Source organism: Limulus polyphemus, unplaced genomic scaffold (genome assembly GCF_000517525.1).
Source record: "Limulus polyphemus unplaced genomic scaffold, Limulus_polyphemus-2.1.2 Scaffold8224, whole genome shotgun sequence".
NCBI lineage: Eukaryota > Metazoa > Arthropoda > Merostomata > Xiphosura > Limulidae > Limulus > Limulus polyphemus.
Genome location: NW_013673834.1, coordinates 18,231 through 25,945, shown reverse-complemented (window position 1 = coordinate 25,945; position 7,715 = coordinate 18,231). Strand labels below are relative to the sequence as shown.

At 35.1% G+C, this 7,715-nt stretch overlaps 1 long non-coding RNA gene across 1 annotated transcript in view; it reads left to right on the top strand.

Annotated features, from left to right (window-relative positions):
- The first annotated feature begins 6 nt into the window (after positions 1–6).
- LOC111083113 overlaps positions 7–7,715 on the top strand; it is a 24,130-nt gene continuing 16,421 nt past the window's right edge. The window contains exon 1 of the long non-coding RNA XR_002608806.1: positions 7–616. This is a non-coding gene — a long non-coding RNA (uncharacterized LOC111083113). The remainder of the gene's footprint in view (positions 617–7,715) is intronic.

Sequence of the window (7,715 nt, the reverse complement as noted above, 5' to 3'; positions counted from 1 at the left end):
AAATGTCGAACCTGTGACTCCTGAGTAACCAGCTACATGGTTGAGGTAGTAAAAATGTCGAACCTGTGACTCCTGAGTAACCAGCTACATGGTTGAGGTAGTAAAAATGTCGAACCTGTGACTCCTGAGTAACCAGCTACATGATTGAGGTAGTAAAAATGTTGAACCTGTGACTCCTGAGTAACCAGCTACATGGTTGAGGTAGTAAAAATGTCGAACCTGTGACTCCTGAGTAACCAGCTACATGGTTGAGGTAGTAAAATGTTGAACCTGTGACACCTAAGTAACCAACTACATGGTTGAGGTAGTAAAGTGTTTAACCTGTGACTCCTGAGTAACCAGCAACATGGTTGAGGTAGTAAAAATGTTGAACCTGTGACTCCTGAGTAACCAGCTACATGGTTGAGGTTGTAAAAATGTTGATCCTGTGACTCCTGAGTAACCAGCTACATAGTTGAGGTAGTAAAAATGTTGAACCTGTAACTCCTGAGTAACCAGCTACATGGTTGAGGTAGTAAAATGTTGAACCTGTGACTCCTGAGTAACCAGCTACATGGTTGAGGTAGTAAAATGTTGAACCTGTGACTCCTGAGTAACCAGCTACATGGTTGAGGTAGTAACACTCAAGGATATTGTTAACGTTAGAATACTCGAGGAACTGTTAGTGTTAGAACACTCAAGGTGATTGTTAACGTTGGAATACTCGAGGAACTGTTAGTGTTAGAACATTCAAGGATATTGTTAACGTTGGAATACTCGAGGAACAGTTAGTGTTGTAACACTCAAGGGGATTGTTATAGTTAGAATACTCGAGGAACTGTTATTTTGGACATACATTATAGTATGCGGATTAGACAACACCGGACTAATAGAATGGTAACGAAAAGTGACACGTCTCATTTGTTTTTAATTACTTAAGTATATACCAATAAATTTGACCTACTTAAAACTTACAATTTTATTTGCTCATGAAAGTTTATATAATTTGTAATTTCATAACTTGTCATATGTTTCTAAAGTAAACATCAGTTAAACACATCAGATCAAATGTAAACACTATTTTCATGCTTCAATCTGCACATGTCTTGTACTAAACCGGTAATATATGATTTTCATGTAAAATAAAATGTTTTGCATAATTAAGTAACCTGATTTTGTTATGTTAACATTCAAAGGTAAATAGTACTATGGGGAATGGTCTTAATGGCAGGGTGGTCTTGAGAGCCACTCTTCTAATGAGTAGAATGTTAGCATTTCATCCAAAAGGTTTTGTTCTGATTACAGAATAATAATATTAGCGAAATACTTTAAACTGGGTTTCACAAATAAGAGATTGGTTATGTACACGACTTAAGTTGCAAAAAAAAAAAAAAAAAAAAATTAGGAGGGTTGTAGCTAAGATTTTTCTCCTACATTTCAAGTCTTTAATTATAAGACCTAGCAGAGACCATTTGGAGGGAAGGGGCTCAGATCCAAAAAGATCTAGTAGGTGATGGGAGGGGAGGAGAACATGACGATTGATCATAACTCGGTAAAAAGAGGAAAAGTAAGTATTTAAATAAAAGAGTAATATTGCTAAATTTATTGTCTTTAGATCTAGTACAGTATATGTAATGCATTATTGATGAAATAGGTGTAATGATTTGTGTCACTTTTAGATTTCATGTTATATATATATATATATTTCAAGCTTTGTATCAATTGTTGTCACAAATTATCAAATAAATCCGGATGAATTTTATTATATTTATATCATAAAGTTTCTTAATTATTTCCACCCACTTCAATTAAGAACGTTGAATGTTTGAAGGTGCAGATACATAAATAACATTCTTCTCCACCCTCAAGAAAAGGACATGACGAGCTACCTCTCATCCATTGGCAACAATATTTGATATGCATATTTTTCTGTGACACATAATAAACCCCGAAGAAAAAGAACACATTTTAATCTTAAAATTTCCCTCTGGGCTAAAATCCAGTGCATTCTTCATACGACAGGTCAGATATGTGTGTTTTAAAACGATTTTTGCTCTAATTTGTAAGTTAAAATCAGGTTTAGATCATCTTGGCTTGACAAATTTATTAAAATCAAATCATATAATTATCCAAATGTCTAGTTTAGATGGGATATGGCCATAAGTTGTGAGGTGAGATCACCTTGCCATCGTCAGTTCAACTGGTGGGCTTTGAAAGTTCAACAGGTGGCAATGGCGGCCGCTTGCGCTTGCCGAAAATCACGTGACTTCCATTCTAATATCATTTATATCTATGGCGGTAACAATCAGTTTCTCACCCATGCAGAGAAAAACTTGTCAACAGAACATTGTTGGGAATGTGTAAATTTAATACAATTATAGAACAAATTTCTACTCATAGTTGTTTTAAAGTAGTGAATTTTTAAACTTGTAGTATCAAGAACTGTAAAAACAAACTGTTGTAATGATTACATATATCTGCTACAGATTTCTGAAAAGAAGTCCAAAGCAGATATATTTAATTATTAAACACCTGGTTCAATATATAACATGAAATAATAATTTAGGCACAAGATCTAACATTATTCAAACACCTAAAATATTTTAGGTTACTTTATTGGTGATTGAAAATGACTTTAAAAAACATTAATAAACTATTGTAATGCATTTATTTACAAATTTCTTGTTCCTAAAGGTGTGTAATCCTATACATTATTAATTATATCATATGAAACCTGGGATTATTTTCTTTCGCGCAATATAATTTCCATAGAACTAGGGTTCTTTGCTTTTAAGAACACAAGAAATACAAATTTAGCAATATGGAGGTGAACTGTAATGTTAAGATAATTTTTTTGTTTTGATTTCCTAATGGTATTCTGTTGTTTAGAAGTCACCGAAAGGTAATGAATCAACTTAATATGATTCCTTGCACGTTTGTTTATTTTATTGAAGTTATTACCCTTAAAATTATTTTTTTACATACAGTTTCTTTTGTTTTGTAATTTGATCCTTAGGCCAAAAGAACAATGCACGCCAAACGACGTATTTTGTATTCGTATAATATTAACAAACGTAACTTCACCGTCTTGGTTACACGTTTTTCATCAAATGCTAGCTTGATTATTATATACATCATAAATAGATATCATTTATACAATTATGTGAGACAAATGCTATCTATTTATATTAGGTTTAGTACTTTAGACATTTTGTTTACTGCACCATTTATTTTAACAAAGTAGCCTAACTTATGGTCCTTAAGCCTACTAATACTAATCATACATACATCAAGTGACTATCAGCCATTACACAAAGCTCGCGTAAGTGCATAGTAAATTGTTGTGCTACATAATGGTTTTTGATGTTTTATAAATAATATGTTCACCAAAAAAAATTAATATATGTTCTAAAAGATGAAATAAATATATCATATATTTGAAGTGTCTATGTTTCAGATTTCGTGACGTTTATGAGTTATAGGGTTAAGGTTCATATCTACCAATAAATCCTGTTACTGTATCTGTGTGAAAACAACAATCGCACTTTAGGGCGTGGGTGCGTTATAAGAGTGGCGGTCAAATTCCACTATTCGATGAGAGCAATGTTGACTAGCTCTCTTCGCTCTTGTCTATCTCTTCAAAAGTAGCGATTAGCGTACATTGACTTTGTGTAGCTTTGCGTAAGTATCCAAAACCAACAAAGAAATATAACGTAAATCGGACTTATTTAATATTAAACAACATTTTCAATTTTGTTAAATTCATGCTTATTGTAATAAATACATCGTTGAAAAAAAAACATAATTTACTTAATTTGCACAGTTTTTTAGTAATGTACGACGCACTTTTTCTATACGTTTAAATGCTCCAAATGTGTATTTACATGAGTTAAGAATGCGTATGTCAGAGGCGTCAGACATCACGAGTATAACCTGCTATCTAGATTGCTCACAATATCTCTACTTTGTTGTACTACCAACTCACGACCAGAGCTGCACTTCTACCCGAAGAAGTCTGAACAATTTGACCTGATGAAGATTTGCGCAAGAAGCTCGAAACGTTGTCCAAAATACTTCATAAACAGATGCAGTTCATTAACAACGCCGTTTAAGTATATTCTCCTTTGTTTAAGCCTTCTTTTAAGCAAGAAGTGAAACACGTTTCCTTAAATTTGACTGGAACGTAAATAAAAGGTCAGAAGAATAACATTTCATACCGTTGCTAGTACTGTAATATTTCAATACGAAGCTTCGAATAAAGTTTGAATTTATACGAAAACTATTTGTTTCGTTGAAGTGGCTTAATTAACCGTTATTATTTTTGATATTGCTATTAAGTTGTTTTGTTTTCCATAGATTTGATTTTATCGTATGGCATGATGGAGTCATTTAGAACATAGCGTTATAGTTCGATAGTTAATTTATTTTCACTTCCGAGCAGAAAGGGACCTCAAATACCGAATATTGTCACGGACTTGGTACCGTCAAGCTTTTAAAACTTAATTTCACTCAACAGAATGGCTTATCTGACAACATTAACGCTTGGCACTGATGTTTACACGCCAAGTGATTTCGAAACATTCGCTCCTCTTTCAAATCTCCGCTGGATGCTAACTCGTTCACCGTGAAACCTATTATCTGAGAGCACGTGACCATCTCTAGCTCCATATCCTGTGGTAAGGAAAAATAACATCCGCTACGAACTGTGTGCACGAAATTAAAATATGTACACTCAGATAGATGGTTAAATAGGTAGATGTAGAGTGAGAAAAGTTAATAGTAACATTTTAACACTTTTACTACCTCAACCATGTAGCTGGTTACTCAGGAGTCACAGGTTCAACATTTTTACTACCTCAACCATGTAGTTGGTTACTTAGGTGTTACAGGTTCAACACTTTGACTACTGAACCATGTAGCTGGTTACTCTGGAGTCACAGGTTCAACATTTTTACTACCTCAACCATGTAGCTGGTTACTCAGGAGTCACAGGTTCAACAGTTTTACTACTCAACCATGTAGCTGGTTACTCAGGAGTCACAGGTTAAATGGCTTTGCTCTAGAGCTGTGCTACGCGATGTGTTGTACAATAGTGAAAATACGAGGTATCATCATCATGGTAACGCCTCCAGCTGTACAACGGTTTTTATTATGTAACAATGGGAATCCGTTCAAGTGTTTCACCTGATTTGTTATATGTAGCTAGATCGGATGGTTTGTTACATAACAGTAGCAGGTACTCCAGCTGTACCACCTGCCTTGTAGTTCTTGAAGCTAAGACAGTCTGGTTTGTTAATTCGTTTCGTAACTACGCTAATCCGTCCAATTCTTCCACGTGGTTTATTACGTAGCAATGGTGCCACGTGGTTTTTTGCATATGGTTGATAAAGGCAGTCTTTACAGTCGTGTGGTCTGAAACTAACATCCCTGACAGTTTTATATACCCAATCACGTAAGTAGCTATTACGGAATCCATATTCCTATCAGCTTTATTATACTTTCTTCACACCAGCTTGTTCGTAACGGTACTCACGGCCTCGTCAGCTGTATCGTTTTAACTGAAACATCCATTTCACGAGACCACGCAGCCCTACCACCTTATATGATGATCGTCACTGGTGTCGCTCCAGCTCAGTCTATTTCAACGAGGAACACGCTAGTAGTGAGTGTAGGATATTGTCGTTCAGCCGGACGTAACCTTCTCTTCTTCACTAAGTGTACTAAAAAACCGAGCATCCATTATGATAAGCTCCTGTTAGCCGAAGTGGAATAAATAAATCGTTTTTTAATAGTGTGGATAAAGCAGTTATTTACATGTGTATGATTTTACCAGTAATCTAATCAACATCATCAAGAAAGCAGGTAAGTCACTTCTAGAGTACTAACCCCTGACCCTTCCCCCTAGATGTATGTAGGAGATTAGCTGTCACAGAAAGACGTACAGTCGAGTGGAGGTTTGCCTATGTTATTTGAATTGTTGTTTTTGTCGAGCTTCTTACGACTTTGTTTTTAAACATAGTCTACAAAAAGTTGTAGGTACACGGAGACTTTTTTGGGGGTGCGCGAAAACCTTTTAAAAACAATAAAAAATAAAATAAGTTCCACCCCTCAAAACTGCAGGCCAGTCTCGGTGAGGTATCTCAATGTTTGTTTGTTGTTGGCTCACCGTTGAATTGTTTCTTCACATCTATATAAACCATTCTAAGGTGTTTTTCAACAAAATATATGCGTCAAAGATCCGTCCAGGGTGTGTGGCATAACAGATTGGAAACAACTGTTTCAGGAAATTGAATGAAAAATGTAGGAAAACTGTGGCGAGGAGAAGAGGAATTGAAACACAAAACATTCCATCCTTCATCCATTAAATTGGAATCCAATAAAGTAAGAACGATCTGTAAACTTCTCACATAACCTAAATTTTGTGTTATCTCGTGTTTTTTTTACCGTTAACCACGTACTCTTAAATTGTGTTACTTCTGTTAATCACCTAAAGTTTCTGTTACTTTGTCTTGTTTAATTTGAATCGTGTGACCTAAATTTTCTGTTACTTGGTCATTTTTACCGTTAAGAGAATAAAAGTTCCATTTTCAAGGTCAAGATGTTTTAACTTACGTGCACGTGAATATTCAAGTTATTTCACGAACTGACACGAGGTATAAATTATTTATGCTTACCACAGAAATGAACTACATTCCGCCGAGATCTTTGTTATAACTAGCTTTTGAAATACTTTCAACTGTCGTTTGTTTTTAAAGTAAGTTAATTTAGTATAAAGTAATTAAAAACCTTCCGCCAGGTGTCTTCACATATGCTCTGTAAAGTTTAATACTTAAAAACAAGCGGTTTTACCACAAGCGATTGATATTTAAAGTTAAATCGATTTATCAGTGTGTTTAGTTTCAGAAGAGAAAAATTGACTCCCTCCCCCCGACACCATAAATTGTGGAAATTATTTAAGATGCAACAACAAAATATGATTAGTTTGTCTGTCTGTTTGTTGTAAAGCACAAAGCTACACAGTGGGCTATGTGTGCACTAGCACTGCCCACCACAGTTATCGAAACCCGATTTATAGCGTTATAATCCCACTGCCGCTGAGCCATCGATGACAAAATACAATTGGAGGACAACAAAACAGTTAAAGTTGTCATCTCGGTCTTTCAGTTTGTTCTCGGGCGGTGGATTAATAGTTTTAATTTATTTCAACTAAATTAACTTTGTACGCTATCAAAACTACCAACTTTGTTTATATATATATATATATATATGTTGTACTCTTGGGTAAACGAGCATCATATCAGTTGAAATGTGCAATTAAACATGTGACAGGGGGTTTCACGAAGTTTCTGGTTTTTTTTTCTACTCCGACAATTCAAATGTTAAACTTGGCAGAATATAGGGAACGATATTTATTATGGAACTGTTTTTAAATTAATTAACAAAAATATGTTGTTAAAACTAACCCTAATACTAGTCTACACTTATGCTTTTCTTGTGTATTTCCTTTTACCCAGTTTTTTGTACTGTTTGCTTCTGTCGGAGAGACGTTATTTTCAACTAAATATCGTAACAAAAAAATAGAAAAAAGGAGAGAGGGACTGACTAATGGCAGGAAGGACGCACGTGATATAACACTATTGACAAAACTTGCCCCCCCCCAACCCCCAGTGGCACAGCATCATGTCTGTGGACTTGCAACGCTAGAAACCGGGTTTCAATACCCGTGGTGGACAGAG